General features: G+C 38.2%; 1 protein-coding gene and 1 long non-coding RNA gene across 7 annotated transcripts in view; one reads left to right on the forward strand and one right to left on the reverse strand.

The window, feature by feature from the left end:
* Positions 1–21,591, reverse strand: part of LOC140731201 (disabled homolog 2-interacting protein-like) — a 597,104-nt gene that overhangs the window by 386,750 nt on the left and 188,763 nt on the right. The gene's annotated exons all lie outside the window — the stretch shown is intronic.
* LOC140731202 (uncharacterized) lies at positions 1,026–21,371 on the forward strand. Of its 2 annotated transcripts, none has more exons than XR_012099747.1 (3): positions 1,026–1,109; positions 4,145–4,442; positions 21,221–21,371. It is a non-coding gene; the product is annotated as an uncharacterized lncRNA (long non-coding RNA). The 2 variants fall into 2 exon arrangements; XR_012099748.1 differs by having other exon boundaries at positions 4,391–4,442.

Consider the following 21,591-nt stretch of genomic DNA (forward strand, 5'->3'; position numbering starts at 1 on the left):
CCATTTAGCAAAGTTGTACTTGTTGATCCTGGCTGACCTGAGACAAAATACAAACAAAAATGTCCATCAAGGCTTACGCCCTTTCACTGAAGCAATTCACAGTGGGGAGGATGACAGGGACCATGAATGGTGATAAAGCAATATGGCAACAAGTGAACAGCCAAGTGCTCTAAGACATGACTACATTGATGCAATGGACATGGTTCATATAGAATCAGAAGTGAAAGTAACTTAAACCTTTCAGTACAGTTGTAGCTCAACATAACATCAACCATTTTAGTACTGGTCCACCTCAATGGATTGTTTTCACTTGTCTAGAACATAATGAAACAACAACAGAAAAACAGATGTGCCTTTACTTCCCTGTGCATTTAGCTTCATCCAGTTCAAAGGCAAAGAAATATTAGGGTGGTGGTAGTAGTGGTGACGAATGGGGGGGGGGGGGGTGGGTGGAAATGTGGATATGACAGCTATGCATCTCAGAATATTATGTATTATCACTGTATTATATGATGTAAAATTATTGTTTTGCAGTAGTACAGAATAAAGACAACATTATTTATTTTGTACTTTATAGTAAATATTTTTAAAATAAATAAGGAATAATGAGGTAGTACTCATGGATCCACTAGAACTTTCTTCCTTTAAGTTGGTTCTATGTCCTGCCCTGCTCTCCATATTCTGGATAACCTTAAGCTATGTTTAAACCCAGGCAATAAAGAAGGAAGTTAACCTCATCTAAGCTCTTTTATAGTGAAGCTGATGGCTAAACCAGCATAAAGAAACAATTACCAATGGACAATAGATTACACAGCATTTGTTGGAAATGTCAGCTTTGCACTTACTTCCCTGGTAACAGAAATTGACCATTTTGTTCCAAACTTTTTCTTTTAGTGTCTGATCACTTGCAGACATCAAACTATGTTTTATATCTTGTTATTGTTAACATAATTTGTGTATCTATTGCAGCATTTAAAAATCAGATATGATTCTGATGTAAATCACAATTTCCTTTATTCCTAAAAGAGACACCTGGATGGTATGTTGACTCCCAGGTGCCAGGATCAGGGATATCTCACATTGGGTCCACAGCATTCTAAAGGCAGAGGGTGAGTAGCCAGAAGTTGTGGTACTGTATATATTGGTCCCAACAACATATGTAGGTAGGTATAGGGAGGAGGTCTTTAGGAGAGAATATAGAGAGTCAGGCAGTAAGCTAAAAATCAGGGCCTCCAAGGTAGCATAAAAGTAAAGGGGGGGCATATAATAGAACAAAAAATCAGTGGGAAGGTAGAGGATTATGCTTTTAAAAACCAACAGATGGCAACTAAAAAAATTATACAGAGAAATGTTGAAATATGAAGGTATGCTAGCCAATAATATATAAAATGTAAAAGAAAGACTAAAATAGATAACGGACTGCTGAAAAATGATGCTGTAGAGGTAATGAAGTGGGACAAAGCATTGGCAGAGGAACTTCATAAGTATTTGGCATCAGTCTTCACTGTGGAAGACACTAGCAGAATGCCAGGAATGCAAGAGTATCAGGGGGCAGAAGTGAGTGCTGTTGCTATTACTAAGAAGAAGGTGCTTTGGAAGCTAAAAAGTCTGAATGTAGGTAAGTCACCTGGACTACACTCCAGAGTTCTGAAAGAGGAAGCTGAAGAGATTGTGAAGGCAATAGTAATGATCATTCAACAATCAATACATTTTGGAATGGTTCCAGAGGAGTGGAAGATTGTAAATATCACTCCATGCTTTAAGAAGGGAGGGAGACGAAAGGAAATTATAGGCCAGTGAGCCTGACTACAGTGGTTAGAAAGATGCTGGAGTCTATTATTAAGGATGAGGTTTTGGGGTACTTGGAAACACATTATAAAATAGGTCAAAGTCAGCATGGTCTTCTAGAGGGGAAATGTTGCCTGACAAACCTGTTAGAATTCTTTGAGGTAAATGACAGGCAGGATAGACAAAGGAGAGTCAGTGGATGTTGCTTACTTGAATTTTCAGAAGGCCTTTGACAAGGTGCTGCACACGAGGCTGCTTAAAAGTAAATAAGAGTCCATGGTATTACAAATTAGATATTAGAATGGATAGAAGATTGGGTGACTAGCAGGAGGTCAAGAGGGGGAAATAAAGGGGTCTTTTCTGATTGGCTGCGGGTGACTAGTGTTGTTCCATAGGGATCAGTGTTGGCACCACTTCTTTTCACTTAGTGTAGTAATTCAATTATTTGGACGCAGGAATTGATGGTTTTGTTGTCAAGTTTGTGGATGATATGAAGACAGGTGGAAAGGCAGGTAGTGTTGAGGAAGCAGGGTGTCTGTAAAGGACTCAGAAAGATTGGGTTAATGAGCAAAGAAGTGCACGGTCATTCGCAGAAGGAATAAAAGTGTGGACTATATTCTAAATGTGGAGAAAATTCAAAAATCCAGAGGTACAGAGGGACATGGGAGTCCTCATGCAGGATTCCTTAAAGGTTGACTTGTAGGCTGAATCAGTGGTAAAGGCGGCAAATGTATTGTTAGCATTCATTTCAAGGGGACTAGAATACAAAAGCAAGGTTATAATGCTACGGCTTTATAGGGCATTGGTCAGACTACACTTGGAATACTGTGAGAAGTTTTAGGCCCCTTATCTAAGAAATGATGTGCTAGCATTGGAGAGAGTCCAGAGCAGTTCACAAGAATGATCCAAGGAATTAGAGGGTTAACATATGAGGAACATTTGATGGCTCTGAACAGTACTCGCTTGAGGTTAGGATGTCATTGAAATCTATTAAATATTGAAAGGTCTGGATAGAGTGGATATGGAGAGGATGTTTCCTACAGTGGGGGAGTCTAGGACCAGAGGTCACAGCCCCAAACTATGGGAAGGTCCACTTAGAACAGAGATGAGGAATTTCTTTAGTCAGAGGGTAGTGAATCTGTGAAATTCTTTGCCACAGACAGCTGTTGAGGCCAAGTCATTGAGCATTTTTAAAACAGAGGTTGATGGGTTCTTGACTAGACGGGGGATCAAACATTACAGGGAGAAGGCAGGAGAATGGGGTTGAGAGGAATAATAAATTAACCATGATGGAATGCCAGAGCAAATGGCCTATTTCTGCTCCTAGGTCTTATTATCTTTAATGTCAATCACTCTGGGACAGCTTAAATAGCTAAAAAGTGTTTTATGGTGAGAGAAACAATGCTTTTGTGCATCTCCTATGTAGCTTATAAGCCAAGACTTTGACAATGTCATTCAAGAAATCTTTTATCTGCAATTGGGACCGCACGTCTACTGTGATAATTCCTACCAAAATAATTTTGCAGACTGATATTGAACTGCATGAACTTCATTGATAGATTTTAAACAAAGAATACAACTTGAATTGCTGTGTATGCATGTTTTTCTCATTATGCTCATTGGACCTTCAGTTTCTGCTCTACCTTTCCCTGGAGAAAAGACTGTAAACAGGGATTGTCTGTTTGCCAGGGCTTGGTTATTAGATTTTGTGTGCTTTGAAAGGGTTCATTGTTTCACAACCAAACTGCTGAATCACTTCATATTTTATGCAACAACATAATAATGTAATTGGCTGAGTTTGTTTTGTTGCCATTTCAAAATTTAGAAAGAACTTGCAGATTTCGTATCTTCTGGATGTCCCAAATTATATGGCTATCGATGCAAGTATATTATTACCCCATGCAGCAATAACACAAATCAATGGTTCATCTGCTTTTAATTGTATTATTATAAAGAGCTAATTATCATCTAGATCATTGAGAGAGTTCCTTTGCTCTTCCTTCAAATTATGTCTCTTGCTACAAGAGCAGACAAGGGCAAACACCTCCAGTGAAAGATGCAGTACTTGTCCGGTACCATAATGATGTGTCAGCACAGATTGCATGTCATGAATTGGAGGGGAGCACTCAAAGCATACAAGTGCACCAATGAGCCATAAATCAGAGATATTTGCAGCACAGGAGACCATTCAATCTATGCCAGTATGATGCAACTATTTAGGTTAACAACTTGCAACTTTGTGTTGTTGAATCTGACCATGGTTTCTTCGTCCCTATTTTTTAGTCCAGAAAGCTTCAGCAACTGATGATTGGGTGGAGAAAAAAATTCAACTTTTCTCTAATCCTTCAATGCATAGGACTATGGCGAGTCAACATCTGGAATGTTACGTGCAGCTCTGGTCACCTTACCAGGATGTCATTACACAAGACAAGGGGAGAAAACATTCACAAGGATGCTTCCAGGACTGGAGGAATTGAGATGCAATGAGATCCTGGGACAGATTTCCTGGTGTGAAGGAGTCTGAGATGTGGCCTTATAGATATTTGTACAGAAGCCTGGCTCATTTTCACTGGGTTTTTCTGATTGTTCCTTGTCCTTGCAGACTAATCAGTGTTCCAAAGCAAGAAGGCCACAATCCTAGAAGTCACATGACAGTAAGTACAGATATGGTGCTTCAAGACACTGATTGCCTTTATTTCCTGGAGATGTACTAACAAAATATTCAGCCTACATGTGTGAAATACTTAAATTCATTTTGCAACTAATTTATGAGTTTGTCTACACAATTACAGGATAAATATCAAAGTATAATAGATTTAAGTTGTCCTCCTGAGACAATCTGCGCTATAAAGCAACCTTTTTAAATCTACCTCTCTGCTATAGCAAGTTATTTTGTTTCTGTAGTTATTTATAATATTGAATAAAATGTAACGGGGACAATGGAAAAAGCAGACACAAGATGTAGACAACTCCAAATCTCAATAAAATTCAGCTATCACAATAACATTATTACACCCTATTTGATATACAGTATTTAGACACAGAAGGAAATTTGCAAATTTCTAAGTGTTTAAGTTATTCTTTTCAACCACAGAAACATTGAGATGAGGGACATTCTTATATTTATACTTTCTTTACAAATGTAACAGTTTGAACATAGCAACAGAAGTTATTCTTGGAGTTAAAGGCACTGCATGAGGATCTTGCATAAACATTAATTCCTTTCTTGAACTTACATTCTCTTTCTGCATAGCATATTGGTCTTTGAGATAGATATTAAAAAATCAGCAAGATTTCCTTCCTTATTTAGTTCTGATGTAGGGGTTCAATATTCACTGCCCTCCCACCACCACCACAAATGTTATTTAACCTACTGAGATCCTCCAGCAGATTATTTGCTGTTTTTTCCCCCTTATACCAGACAGATAATCAAATATCTGGCAAATAGGATTCCCTGTGCATATTGAGGTTTTAGAACATTTTGGCTAAATATGATCTGATGCCTGCAACAATGGTACAAAGTGTGTACCTCCTTTAAAGAACTGAAGGAAATAAAATTCAAAGGATGGATTACAAGGTTGAAGGAGTTAAATGATAAGTAGGAAGATTAGGGAAATAAAGGCAAAATTTAAAGTTATTCAATGACAACTTCCTTAAAGAATTCACAATCTCATAAATGAACTTCATATTTATAACTTCAGTCTCTGGGAATATTAAAAATGAGGTTGAACTGTAGTCTTTAACAAGGAAGTCACTATAGAACTTTAAAAATGACATTTACATCATTAATTCTTCATGATTTATACATTTGAGACATGTTTGCAGATGGATTGATTTCATGAAAATTTCAGTTTCAGCATGGTGCCATTTCCAAGACAAGAAGCATACAATGTCGAAAATATGGCCCAATGGTCCCAAAAGACATAACCTTCCAACTGTAACATCATTGTTAACTGTATCAATAAACCTTTACAGCAAAAATAGTTCTTACTTGAAGATTACCCAGTGGAAAAATACACACTAAAGCTTTTAGAAGCAACTTAATATCCTTTGAGTTACACGTTGTATTTTCAGCTTCAGAAATAAATCACTAAATGAGTATTTAAAACTACGTACAACTGTAGATACTACAATAAGCAAAACAGCAAAACTTCAGAGCAGCAAGAGGCTAATTATTAAAATTGTTCTGAGGGCCCAGAAGAAGCAACACTACATGCCCTGAGCTCTAGAAACATTAAAGTGGCTCACCCACTCCCCCTTCTAATCCCAACCTGCAATTATCTTAGTGAAGAGGATCAGATTGCCCAGGGCTTCCGAAACATACAGGTTAACCGTTGAAGTTAATTATTATTTTCTAACTTTCTGCATATGATATTTTATTTACAAACTTCATTTGAAATTTCACCATCTTTAACATGCTTGGCATTACAAATGTTAACTCATTGTATTTCCTGGATTTAGAATGCTACTGTACCTCTGGCACTGTTTTTCACAATGCTCCTTTGATGTTGACCGACAAGGGAGAAAAATACAAATATTTGGAAACATACCATCAAAAACAAATACTATAATTCAAGAATAAATTACCACAATGTAAAACATGAATTACCATGTAAAACCAATACCATCTATATACTGCCTACTCCTAAATGATCTTGGGAAGGCGGTGGTCACCAACTTCTTCAACGGTGCAGCCCTTCTACTCAAGGGACCTCCACAATACCATTGGATAGGGAAGTCTAGGATTTAGACACAGCAACTAAGAAGGAACAGTGATAATTTACCAATCAGGATCTGTTCAATTTGGCAAGGAATTTGCAAGTGGTGGCACATCCTCATGCATGCTTCATTATATGCTTCATTATAATCCTTCATTATATGGGTCAACCTTCATTATATAGGTTGTCAAAGTAACCACAGTGAGTAGCTTAGTACAGATCAGTTACAATACACCATGGCAAAGGAATGAATATTTAGAATGTTGTTTAGATTGCTGGTCTAGAGATCTGCTTTATTCCCACTAGTGTCAAGCTTCTTGAGTATGGATGTTAATTATTGCCAAACAATCTCTCTCACATTGAAAATTAACTTTTACAAACATGGAACCACAATCTAATTCTAATGAGTGATTTTGCTGTTCTAAATTGAACATCCTGGTTCAAACTGAGTCACAGAAAAATACAGCATAAAAACAAGTGCTTCAGCCCATCTAGTTCATGCCAAAACCATTTAAACTGCCTACTCACATCAACCGCCACAGAACAATCATTATTTCTTTTTTTTGCACTACTATTTTTAATTTAACTATTTAATTTACATATATACTTACTGTAATTTTTCCTATATTTATCATATATTGCACTGTAGCAGTGCTGCTAAGTTAACAAATTTCACTACATATGTTGATGATATTAAACCTGATTCTGATCATCCACGTGCCTATCCAAACTCCTCTTAAACATTGACATCGAGCTCCCATGCACCACTTGTGCTGGCAGCTCATTCCACACTCACAACCCTCTGATGAAGGAGTTTCCCCCATGTTTCCCATATAGCTCAATAAAGATTCTGCAGTCCACCCCCCCCCCCCCCAAAGAACAGGAAACAGACTGGAAACTACTTCTGCAGACAATTTATTAGCAAATTTCAAATTCTCTTTTTTTTCTTTAGTTCTTTGCTGCTTGATGCTTGCAGTAAGTATTATTCAATGTTCATTGAGTGTTGTCTCACTCAAATAAAGTGCAAACAAAATGAAATCAGGAGATAGCATTATGTTCCCTCATCAGTAATATGGCAGATCCAGTGCTTCAAATCCACTTTCTTCCCTGATCCCCATTTTCTCCAATTCCTTTCATCCAGTACAGACTGAATGTATTGTAATTATCCCAATATTTTAGGCAGATCATCACTCTCCTCTGCATTACACCCCAGCCCAACCCAATAGTTACTGAATTCCTATTGAATCACTTGGTGACCATCTTAGAGATAGAAGCTTGATTTGTTCTGAAAGTGGAAAACTAAAGTTCTGTGCTGTTATTTTTGTCTCGTTATTAAGATGAATTCAGATCTTGGGATGATTTGCTCAGTACCTTCAACTCTGACCGAGGTTGGTAAATATGACTGCTTTTCATCCATGGTCCCATGTGCAGCTTTCTTAGATGTACTTAGAATGTTATAACTTTAGAATGGCATGTCAAAAGAATACAATGGATTCTGGATTCTGGTTAATTGGAACATGTCGGGACTATTACATTTTGGCCCAATTAAGCACTACCTCAATTAGTTGATGTTTCATGGAAATAGTTAAAAATGTATAAAAAAAGACAAACTGGGTAACAAATTCTGTATTTAAATGAAATACAGAACAAATTAGAACACTACCAATACCACAGCAGTACTATAAAACTATGTATTCATTCTTAATACTTAATGATGAAGGAATTCATCCACATCTCAATCTTTTGACTGTAAATAAACAAGATCAACTCAGACACCTAGGACAGATAATGGACTGTCATAATGTTGTCCACAATTTCATTCTCCAGGCCTGCAGGCAGGTTTGCTAGAGCTGTTGGGGAGGGTTTAAAATGAAGATACATAAATATTATCTTTATATATCATTCGAAATTTATACCATTCTAAGTGCATCTGAGAAAGCTGATATAGAAATAGAGTGGATTCCAGTCAATTTGGTCATCAATTAATCAGGGCAACCACTAATTTGGGACATGATGCAGCTTAATAGGGCAGTAGATTGTTGCTGAGCAGTTTCTAGCTAGCATCAGTAGCATGCACTTGTGTGTCTATTGGAGACAATACTGTGCGTAAAGCAAACATTCTTTAAATAGTGTCAGTTGTGTGTGCTTGTGTTCGAAAAGAAGTAGAGCTCAGATTTGAAGTTTTTAACCATTAGTAATTTAATTCTAAAGAGAAACATAGGTAATTACTTTCCTATTCACACTCATAGTTTCCTGCCTTATAAACTACTAGTTCTCTGACACTGAATAAAAATGGAGTTTATTTTGTTGAAGTATACCCTGAATCTCCTGGTCTCTCATCTAAGCAATTCCTGTCTTTCTTTTTAAATAAAGAAGGGAAAGATAAGCAGAGATGCTCATTTAATAACCTGCAGTGCTGACAAGCAAGGCTCCAAACTGTAAGCATTTACTCAAATTTATTCTCAGAGAATAATGATGAAACTTTCAAAACTGGCTTGCAGGTTTATTCCATGCTGAATTCATAATGGTGGCAGCACCTCAATTAGTTCTACATTCAGTCTTGGACAAGGTAAAAATCAGATGAAGTCACTGTTTCTATCTACTCCTCAATTATATTCACTGTGCAAAATAATCAGAAGTAATAATTACCCAGTCTAAACGTACAAAAAAGATGGAAACCCAAGAATGTATTAACAGACGCTCAGTGACCACTTAATTAGGTACACCAGCTTGTTAATGAAAATATCTAATCAGCCAATCATCTGGCAGCAGCTCAATGCATGAAAGCATGCAGACATAGTCAAGAGGAATCTGCTTGCCAAGCAAACGTATGAATTTACATTTAATGATATTCAGATAGCAGAAAGAAACATCTTGGAATTAAAATGGGTGACTGTTTTCAAATGTAATCTTAATAATGCAACCATAAAGATCCCCTGACAACAGTAAACCTTCCTATTCTTAACAGAAGCATCATAACATTAGAGAGAAAGACAATAACTCTTCAAATATTGTACAAATATGGCCCTGACAAGAGATAGGATTAATTCTATTCAAACTGTGCTGTTCCAATCTTTATATTAGAACCATGGAGATTTGGTTGATTTCCAATTGACCATGAACTGTGCAGTTAATATGTGTTTGCAGATATAATTTTAATACCATAAAATTTATAATTACATCTATAGAATGATTTTCAATGACCCGACTCCACCTGCAAAATCACATCTTGAGCAAGCCGTCAGGGAATTTCAATGGTACATTATAAAGGTTTGAACATATATAGGATAAAACCATAAGATATACAAGCAGAATTGGACCATTTGGCCCATCAAGTGCTCCACCATTTCATCATGGCTGATGCAATTTTCCTCTCAGCTCCAATCTCCTGCCTTCTCCCTGTATTCCTTCATGCACTGACCAATCAAGAATCTATCAAACTCTGCCTTAAATATACATAAAGACTCGGCCTCCACAGCTGTCTGTGGCAAAGAATTCCACAGATTCACCACACTCTGGATAAAGAAATTCCTCCTCATCTCTGTTCTAAAAAGGACACTCCCTATTCTGAGGGTTTGCCCCTCTGGTCTTAGACTCCCCCACCATAGGAAACATCCTCTCTACATCCACTCTATCAAGGCCTTTCACCATTCCATAGGTTTCAATGAAGTCACCCCTCATTCTTCTGAATTCTAGAGAATACAGGCCCAGAGCCATCATACACTCTTCATACAACAAACCATTCAATACTGGAATAATTTTTGTGAACCTCCTTTGAACCCTCTCTAGTTTCAGCATATCCTATCTAAAATGAGGGGCTCAAAACTCATAATACTCAAGTAAGGCTTCACCAGTGCTTTCTAAAGTCTCAACATTATATCTTTGCTTTTATATTCTAGTCCTCTTGAAATGAATGCTAACATTGCATTTGTCTTCTTCACTACAGAGTCAATCTGCAAATTAACCTTTAGAGAATCCTGCACAAGGACTCCCAAGTCCCTTTGCACCTCTGTTTTTTGGACTTCCTCTCCATTTAGAAAGTAGCTTACCCTTTCATTTCTTCTTCTGATGTGCATGACCATACACTTCCTGACACAATATTCTATCTCCCATTTCTTTGTTCATTCTCCTAATCCGTCCAAGTCTGTCTATAGCCTCTCTACTTCCTCAAATCTATCTGGCCCTCCACCTATCTTCAATTCGTCACCAAACTTTGCAACAAAGCCATCAATTCCATCATCCAAATCATTGACACGTAATACAAAAAGAATCAGTCCCAACACAGACCTCTGTGGATCACCTCTAGTCACCAGCAGTCAACCAGAAAAGGATCCCTTTATTTCCACTCTTTGACTCTTGTCAATCAGCCTCTGCTTTATCCATACTAGAATCTTTCCTGTAATACCATGGGATCGTAGTTTGTAAGCAGCCTCACATGTGGTACCTTGTCAAAGGCCTTCTGAAAATCCAAATACACAACATCAACCTTTTTCCTTTGTCTATCCTGCTTGTTATTTCTTCAAAGAATTCCAACTGATTTGTTGAGAATGATTTTTCCTTGAAGAAACCATGCTGAATATGGTCTATTTTATCATGTGCCTCTAAGTACCCTGAAGCCTCATGCTTAATAATCAACTCCAACATCTGGCCGACTACTGAGGTCAGACTAACCGGCCTATAGTTTACTTTCTTCTGTCTCTCTCTCTTCTTGAAGAGTGAAGTGACATCTGCAATTTTCCAGTCTTCTGGTACCATTTCAGAATCTAGTGCTTCTTGAAGGATCTTTACTAATGCCTCCATGATCTCTTCAGCCAATTCTTTCAGAACTCTGGGATGTACACCATCTGGTCCAGGTGACTTAACTACCTTCAGACCTTTCAGTTTCCTAACAATCTTCCTCTATTTATGGTAACTTCACACACTTCATGACCCTTAACCCCTGACAGTGAAGACCGACTCAAAATACTAACTCAGTTCATCTGCCATTTAAGAATGCTGAGGACTCAATCCAAGGTATCCTGGACCCTAGTACCTGGGAGGCAATATACCATCTGGGAATCTTGTTCTCGCCCACATAACCTGCTGTCCGTTCACCTAACTAATGAATCCCAAATGCCAATTAGTCATTGGTCAAAGCACTTTTTATATATCTTCTATAAAATGTCAAGACAAATAAGCAAGACTTGCAAAAGAATTCTTACATACATACTAATTAAAATTTATTATAATTCTTAAGCACAAAATTATTGATAAATAGTACTGCTATTTTCAAAAGGATTGGACCAGGGAACCAAAGGCATCAGTAACAAAAGGTAACAGGAGGATCTACCCCAGTCAAGAAGCTGGTGGAGAGAAATTGTAACCTAGACTCCTCATTGGCAGGGGTGTCGGCAATAACTAATATAGGCCTGCAGTATGCATATGGAGGTCGGAGGATTCTTCCTTCCAATGCAATGTTGAACCAACATTCTGTTTGTCCTCTCTGGCAAGTTGAAAAAAGTCAATATTAATTTTTGAATCAATATCACTATTATTTGGTCCTTTTAATGAAACCATTTGGACTTTGCTCTACATACAGTAAACTGGTTGCATTGCAGTGTCTACATTTTAAAGAGACTCTCAGTATCTGTAAATCAGTTTTAGGAGTAACAATATAAGTCCATCCTTTTTACAGCCATTAAGAACAGAACTTAAAACTTGTCTTTTAACATCAGCCACCAGTGGTCCCTTTAAGAGTATAAAAGATTAAGAGTAAAACAGAAATACCAAATCAGCCAAGAAAATCAAAGAATGTGCCCTTGTGCCATTTATTAATTTATTGGTACTTGGTCACACTTTTATACTAAGAGGCAGTAGAGGAGGCTGCACAGGAAGCTTCGGAGAGAACTGATGACTCTTACAGGCTTGCAGGTGCATCAGTGAGACCCAATGCAGATTAGCGGACCATTGTCGAGCAGCTTCACCCTATCCCCTGCAAAAGGCAACATCTCCTGGTGGCCACTCATTTAAATTGATCTTCCTATTCCCATACTGGGCCATGTCTTCCTCCACTGCCATGTTGAGACCCAGCTCAGGTTAGAGGAACAACATCTCATTTTCCAAATGGGTAGTCTCCAACCTGATGGCATGAACATTGATTTCTCCTCATACCTCCCCTTTCACTCTCTCATTTTTCAATTCCACATTCTAGTTATCCTCTCACTCCTTCTGCTTCTCCATCCTCATGACATACCCATCACTGTGCTCTGGTTCCCCATCTTCCCTTTATTCCTTGGACTTCTGATCTCTCCTATTTGATTCCTTCTTAAGTCCTTTACCCCTTCTACACATCACCTCCCAGCTTCCTAAATCAATCCACCTCCACTCCCCCCCCCCCCCCCATCACCTGGTCTGACCTATCAGCTTGTACTTCCCTCCACCCCACCAACCTTATTCTGGCTCCTGTCCACTTCCTTTCCAATCCTGATGAAGTGTCTAGGCCCGAAACATCGATTGTTTATTTGCCCCCATTGATGCAGCCTCACTGCTGAGTTCATCCAACATTTTCTGTATGTAGCTGTAAAGAACAGATTTGGCAATTGTACTACATTTTTTCTCTAGAGGCAGATATTCAAACTACAAGTTCTAATACTTCAGCAAAAAGAATTCAAACTCTACATTTTTGAATTTAAAAGAATACCTCATAGATGAGGATATATTTTGTACAAATTGCTGTGGAAGTACAAATCATATGCTATGGAAGTACAAATCATATGCTATCGTATTTACATCTACACTGATGGTACAATTCTTAGGCAGATTGAGAAACAACCAGGATCATACAACTTCCTGTCCCATCACTGCCACCATCAGGAAAACAGCTGGAAAAACGAAAAAATTTTTTTTTAGCTGATATGGATTTATATTCAAGTAACAATATCTGAATATTACCAAAGTGATGTACTGTGACAATGTGAAATAAACAAGATATTGGAAATACCCAGTATATATAGCAGCATTTATAGAAAGGGAAACATAGTCAGCATTTCAGATCAGTGACCTTCCCTCAAAACACATTTTTTTGCAGGAAGTTAATTCGTAAATCTTCAATTTGCAGTGAAACTATGCTCAGCTTTGTAGCTTGAGATTTTATTCACTGTGGTTGATAGTAATGCTTTTTATTTGAAAAATAAAAGTTATTGCCATTTCAAAAGAGTTATTCTGGGATTCAGTATATGACAAACTACAGAATAAATTACATCGGCCTCAAAGTAGACCAGAAACAGCATCTCCATTTCGAAAATGTCTTTCTAAAACTAATTTGATACACCAAATCAAATATACATGGAGAATACATTTATATACAATTAACAACATAAAGCATTTACGAACTTGGCATGTTGCTCAACACTGGGCATACAGGCGGAATATCTGCAAGTCCCAGTGCAGTAAGATGACAGGACAATGTCAAATGCACATTAAATCCAAGTTAGAGCACATGGGCTTCATTCTGCTAAATGTTATCAAGCCCCAACTTGTATTTAGAAAAAACAAAAATATTGCAGATGCTGGACAAGTGGAAACATAAACAGAAATTCCAATTTAAACATAGAAAACTTATAGCACAATACAGGTCCTTCAGCCCATAAAGCTGTGCTGAACATGTTCTTACCTTAGAAATTACCTAGAGTTACCCATAGCGCTCTATTTTTCTAAGCTTCATGTACCTGTCCAGGAGACTCTTAAAAGACCCTAAAAGACCCTATCATATCCGCCTCCACCACTGTCGCCGGCAGCCCATATGAGTAAAAAAATCATCCCCCTGACATCTCCTCTGTACCTACTTCCAAGCTCCTTAAAACTGTGCCCTCTCATGTTAGTCATTTCAGCCCTGGGAACTATCCACACGATCAATGCCTCTCTATCAGGTCACCTCTCATCCTCTATCATTCCAAGGAAAAAAGGCCAAGTTCACTCAACCTACTCTCATAAGGCATGCTCCCTAATCCAGGCAACATCCTTGTAAATCTCCTCTGCACCCTTTCTATGGTTTCCACATCCTTCCTGTAGTGAGATGACCAAAACTGAGCCCAGTACTCCAAGTGGGGTCTAACCAGGATCCTATATAGCTGCAACAGTACCTCTCGGCTGCTAAACTCAATCCCACAATTGATGAAAGCCAATGCCACAGAGTCAACCTGCACAGCAACTTTGAGTGTCCTATGGACTCAGACCCCAAGATCCCTCTGATCCTCCACATTGCCAAGAGTCTTACCATTAATACTATATTCTGCCATCATATTTGACCTACCAAAATGGACCACCTCACACTTACCTGGGTTGAACTCCATCTGCCACTTCTCAGCCTAGTCTTGCTTCCTATCAATGTCCCGCTGTAACCTCTGACAGCCCGCCACACTATCCACAACACCCCCAACCTTTGTGTCATCAGCTAATTTACTAACCCATCCCTCCACTTCCTCATCCAGGTCATTTATAAAAATCACGAAGAGAAGGGATCCCAGAACAGATCCCTGAGGCACACCACTGATCACCGACCTCTATGCAGAATATGACCCGTCTACAACCACTCCTTGCCTTCTGTGGGCAAGCCAGTCTGGAATTCATTGGAATTTTAATTTATTCTATTTTAATTCCACTTCCCATTCCCATATTGATAACCTCCTCTATGGACTGAGGCCACACCCAGGCTGGAGGAGCTACACCTTACATTCTGTCTGGGTAGCCTCTAATCTGATGGCATGAACATTGATTTCTCAAACTACCATTAATGCCCCTCCCCTTCACCATTCTCCTTTTGCTCTCTCTCACCTTGTCTCCTTAACCTATCCATCACCTCCCTCTGGTGCTCCACCCCTTTTCTTCCTTCCATGGCCTTCGGTCCTCTATCAGATTTCCCCTTCTCCAGCCCCGTATCTCTTTCACCAGCTCTTCACTTCACCCCTCCCAGTTTCACCTATCACCTTGTGTTTCTTCCACCCCTCCCCCCAGATAGAGGCTATGGTCCCGGTGCAGGTCAATGGGAGTAGGCAGTTTAAATGGTTCAGCACAGACTAGATGGCATGAAGGGGCTTGTTTCTGTGCTGTACTTTTCTATGATTCCAACAGACAAGTACAAGCAAATATCTCTAGTGCAAATTTTACAATCTTAACTTTACCAACAACCAATTGAGGGGTTAATGTTTTTACTACCATCCAGTCAATTTGCATTTTTTCAGTTTTTCACGGTCATTAAATGAGTCAGCCACATCTGAAAACCATACATTACACACTTTGGGATGTTAGTTACATACAAGCATTTTTAGTTAGTGGTTAAAGCACTTTTTGTATTTTAATTTCTTGAATTGCAGAAGTGAGATATTCCTGAAAAATTTTGCATTTGTAAATTGAGAAGTTTGGTGAAATGCATATGGACATGTTGGTGAAGTGCTTTTACATTTGCAGAGAAAGACCTACTATTTCATTATCATGAAAAACAGCAAACATCTGTGGCATTCCAGCTATCAAAGTCCATGAACTGAAAGTTCATAAATCAGGGAATTACTGCAATTAGAAATCAACAAAAATATAACGTACCTGACATCGCAATTACCATCAAATTATTATTCCTAAACAGAATACAATAGAATTATCTCTGCTCTCCCAAAAACATGCATAGAATTGTTATATGCATATTACATCATGACCATATACTTTGTTGCCGCAGTGAGGTTATGAATCTGTACCAAATTGTGAACAACTTCATCTCATGGAAATACAATTATGGGTTCAAGGTAGTTTCTGCATCATTTTATTCATGATGATTTCAAACAGCATACACCACATCCCATTAGTGCTGTCTCCAACGAGGCTATGGAACAGACAAGTACGTGAAGTCAGACAATACTCTTAAATAATAATAAAGGTTTCTTCGTATTAAATTTGGCAATGATTCAAGACATGAAAACGCATGAAACCTGGCAACATCAGTTACCCAATTTGTCATAGATGATACTGGTAATACTTGCTAAACAAGTAACCAATACCTATCAGTGATAATTGAGCAACAGACACATTTGGGTATTATTGCCCGATCAGTACAATGTTTTCACAACAAAAAACCTGTGCTCAGTTCTGGTCACATCTCTACAGGAAGGATGTGGAAACCATAGAAAGGGTGCAGAAGAGATTTACAAGGATGTTACCCGCCTTTTCTCCTCGGAGCGAAGGAGGATGAGAGGTGATCTAATAGAGGTGTATAAGATGATGAGAGGCATTGATTGTGTGGATAGTCAGAGGCTTTTTCTCAGGGCTGAAATGGCTAACACAAGAGGGCACAGTTTTAAGGAGCTAGGAAGAAGATACAGTGGCGATGTCAGGGGTAAGTTGTTGTTTTTTTTAAAAACGCAGAGAGTGGTGAGTGCGTGGAATGGGCTGGCGGCAACGGTGGTGGAGGCAGATACGATAGGGTATTTTAAAAAGACTCCTGGATAGATACATGGAGCTTAGAAAAAGAGGGCTATGAGTAACCCTAGGTAAGTTCAACAGTAAGTACATGTTCGGCACAGCTTTGTGGGCCAAAAGGCCTGTATTGTGCTGTAGGTTTTCAATGTTTCTAAAGTAATTTGCAAGGAAGTCAAACTTTCAAATGATTGAATACATCCAAGTTCTCTATACAGTATTCACTTTAAATTGAACATTTCACACTGAGATGGAAGCATCTAATTTTCTAATCTCAAATAGACTTTCAACAGATTTGATTTCCTTACTTATTTTATGAAGGAATTGAACCACTTTACCAAAGATGTACGGTTAGTGAGTTGTTGGCATGTTGGCACTGGAAGCATGGCAACTCTTGCAGGCTGCCTAGCATGATCCTCATTGATGTGATTTGAATTTAAATGACAGATTTCACTGTAGGTTTTGATGTTCATGTGACAAATAAAGCTAATCTTTAGCCTAATAAATAAACCTAATAAATGCTATCAAGGACGATCTACAAGTCATTTAGGGGTGATCCTGGTCAAATACCCACTGGCTGAACAAAGTCATCCTCTGCCAAAAAGATGCACACTAGGTGGCAGAACAGGCCTAGAGCAGCAACTGGGACTCTGTATGTATAACTGACTGCTCCCAGCATACTCCAACAGCTTACCAATGTCAAAAAGATGAGCAACTTTTTAAGTAGCTCAGTAACAGACACTTAAATTACTTAACGGAAAAAAAATCTCCTTCCTGAGCAAAAGACACAAAATACTGGATGAATTCAGCAGGCCAGGCAGCATCTATGGAAATGAATAGATAGTCGACATTCAGGCCAAGACCCTTCTTCAGGAATCTCTTTACTGCACTTCCCCTTTCTCCATAGGATCAGCAAACCCACACAAATGAATGGGATCACTGCTCACAAGCACTAGCTATGCTGTGAAGCCCCTATATTCTCCACTATGTCAGTGCTGACACTGCACTCAGTAAGACTCCTATGGCAGAGAAACAGTTGCACCAGCAACTGTGAGCTCAACTTGACTCAGTATCTAGTGAAGGAATCACACACTTTGTTTTCTTTGTGCTACTGACTAATGAGAACTATTTCCTTGTTAATCCTGAACAGCCAGGAGAGGTGGTTTTCACAATTTCAATCTGACATTTTTGGTAAGAAATTCTACCACCCCCCCCCCCCCATGACACTACCAAAAACGTGTAATGAAAACACAACCATAAATGTGTGACAAGCTTCATGTCTTATTTTCAAATCGTTTGCAAAACCTGCACATTACAACTGACAGAATGAAATGCAGTGTTCACAGAATGGATTTCACCTTTCATAATGTGTATTGCGTCAGACAATGACTCTTGTTTCCCAGTAGCAATGGTGTCATTGGGCTAATTACAATTAAAAATTCTCAGTCAAAGCCATGACTATTAACTAAAATGTCAAACATTTTAAACAGACTTACAAATAAAAACCTGATCACACAAGATTGAGATACAAACTTTAAAATTCTCATTTAAAAATATGCAGAATGTTGAAGTACCATCTAAGGTACACATGAAAATCTATATTTTGTAGATGCAGAAACTGAACAGTAATTATAACTTAGTGCATCATTAAAATACTTCTTGCACATCAAGGAGAAAAGCACAGAATTTTCTGTGTTGAAGAAAGGGAGTTTTTTTCCTTTAAGTAACTGAAGACCTACTTAATTTATTGATTTCATTGATTTCTGAAGGGTTTGCTATTTAAAATTTTAGAAATGCAACAAATATGATTAAGATTGCCAACTAGCTTAATAGAAAGGCAAAATACTGTAGCTATTCAAGTCAAGTCACTTTTATTGTCATTTCGACCATAACTGCTAGTACAGTGCATAGTAAAAATGAGACGTTTTTCAGGACCATGGTGTTACACAACACAGTACAAAAAACTAGACTGAACTACGTAATAAAAAAACAACACAGAGAGCTACACTAGACTACAGAACTACACAGGACTGCATAAAGTGCACAAAAACAGTGCAGGCATTTACAATAAATAATACAGGACAGTAGGGCAAGATGTCAGTCCAGGCTTCGGGTATTGAGGAGTCTGATAGCTTGGGGGAAGAAACTGTTACATAGTCTGGTCGTGACAGCCCGAATATTGAAAAATTTATGCAAAACAAAATGCTGAAAATGGATCAGGCAGCATCATTTTTGACATACCAACCTGAGAAATGTCTGGATAATTCAATAGAAACTTCCTTAGAAACTTTGCATGGAGACTTTGCTTGAAGCATTGCAGAGAAGTGCATAATCAAGCTGGTGCTGAGATATTGTTAGACAGGTGAACAGTTTTCCACCATACTCCTGACTCATGCCTTATAGAAAGTGGACAGGCCTACAGTGTCAGGAATTGTATCACTCACCAGCAGAATCTCTGACCTTTGACCTGTTCACCAGGTATTTTTGCAGTTGATCTGGTTAAGAATCCAACATGGTAAATATCATTGAATGTGAACCATGGTTCTCCCTTTGATGCCCAGTTTTATTGGGGTGCCCTGGTACTATAGTTAGTAACGATTGAGAGTGCCTCTGATACCAGGCCTCAGGAAGAGCAACTTGAGAAATTACAAATACAATAAATAACAAGTTTATGCTTACTTAAAATACAGACTCGGAATGCTGTTGCTTGCTTTTAATGCTTGTATGATATGTTTCCTCCCTCCCCCCCTTTCTCTGTGCATCGGGTGTTGGTCTTTTTTTTAAGTGGGATCTTTCAGTTTCTTACTTTGTGGCTGCCTGTAAGCAGACAAATCTCAAGGTTGTATAGTATCATTCTTTGATAATAAATGTACTTTGAATCCTTTGACTGAAAATAAAGGAAACTTGATCTATAGCAATTAAACACAAGGTAATTAAAAGTGTTTAAGAAAGTCCAATAGTTTTAATTTAAAAAGGCCAAGAACAATTAGTTCATACATACAGGAAACTCTGAAGATGCTAAGATTCCAAAGCAACACACACAAAATTCTGGAGGGACTCAGCTTGTCAGGCAGCACATATGGACCAGGATTTATGCAGACATGGATTTCCAATACTGCTCACCGTGACTGAAAGAGTAAAGCAATTGGCAAATGAAGATTAGATCAAATAATGTCTGACCTAGTAAGCATTTGCAACTATTTGTGTTTTTATTGCAGGCATGCTTTTCTGTACATGCCTCCAAAAGTTGGAAGAGCCTCATACTAACTGGCACTGCCAACCCTCACCCGACAGCACTATTGCAAACAGGACTCAACTCTGGTCAAATTCTAGAAAGTGGGCAAAATTGGACACATATTCATATACACTTTCTTTCACCTCTAAATTTTATACCAAAGCAATGACAGAAAATAACAGAAATTCTCAGCTAGCTCACCAACATCCATAGAGTTTTGAAACCTGGTGAGACTGAAATACTGACCATTTCAATGGAGTGCTAGGTAACTAGTACACAGAGGAACCCTTTGAGTTGCTAATAAAGAATTACCATACTTCATCTAGCGGACCTTACACATCTCACAAAAGGGAAAAATTAATTTTATACAGGAAAATAAATGTAATAGGTTTGTTGCAAATGAATGAGCATTTATAAGCTACTCTTACAGGATGCATAGGCTTCCAAATTAGAAGTAGCTGATCATAGTATTTGATGATAGATATTCTGAAATTTGATTTCAATTGCAGTTGTATAGAATATAAAGGTCAATTTACCCTCGGTACGGATACCAGCAGCAGTTCTGGATACAGCTCTCAACTCTAAAAGGTATTAATGAAAAAGCTGTGAAAAAATGCATTGCAAGTGGAAAAGCATTAATCACCCTTGAGGAGGAAACTGACAGTCTTCAGCAATTGAAGATTCAAGATGACTGGATTAGTTCTTATGAAATTGCCCTTAGAAAATATTGTATTCTTTCCTACTTATGATCCATTATTTTTTCAACCTTATATTCTTAATCTACATTTGACAAAATATTATTACACACTTGGGATAAGTATAATGAATTAAGGAATGTTATTAAAGTAGGCTTAAATGCTAATTGGAAAACAGTAGTTCTCAATTCTGGAATTAATTTATACAGAAATGCATAAAACTAAATATCTGGAGGGGTAAATAATTTCCTTTTGCAATGCACAGAAGCAATAGCATGATAGAATACAGATTTGAAGTCATAAGGTATGAAGTTCCTGATTTTCAGAATTTTTTTTCCCCACAGGAATCAAGGGTATAACAGACATTTTCCCAGTGTCTTGGGCGTAGGTTCTGGAATCCCCGACACAGCTCCCTTGGGTCAACCAATAGCCAACAGTAGTGGCTCCTGGAGAAAAGAACGTCGATAGAATTATGGAAACGTACAATACAAATTCCATTGCTTATCCAGGTATTGTTTAAAGTATGTGAGCGTAATTGCTGTTGCAGCAAATAATTGATCTAAAATCAAAGCAAAACAATTGCCGCCAGCCTGCACCCCCACAGAGTTGTTAGACTTGTGTGATAAACCCACAGCTCCAATCAATGATTAGTCTAAATTCCCTATTCCAATCCTTTATTAGCAATCATACAATTAGGCATTGAGCGTTATCTCAG

The sequence above is a fragment of the Hemitrygon akajei genome, chromosome 7, assembly GCF_048418815.1.
Source record: "Hemitrygon akajei chromosome 7, sHemAka1.3, whole genome shotgun sequence".
NCBI lineage: Eukaryota > Metazoa > Chordata > Chondrichthyes > Myliobatiformes > Dasyatidae > Hemitrygon > Hemitrygon akajei.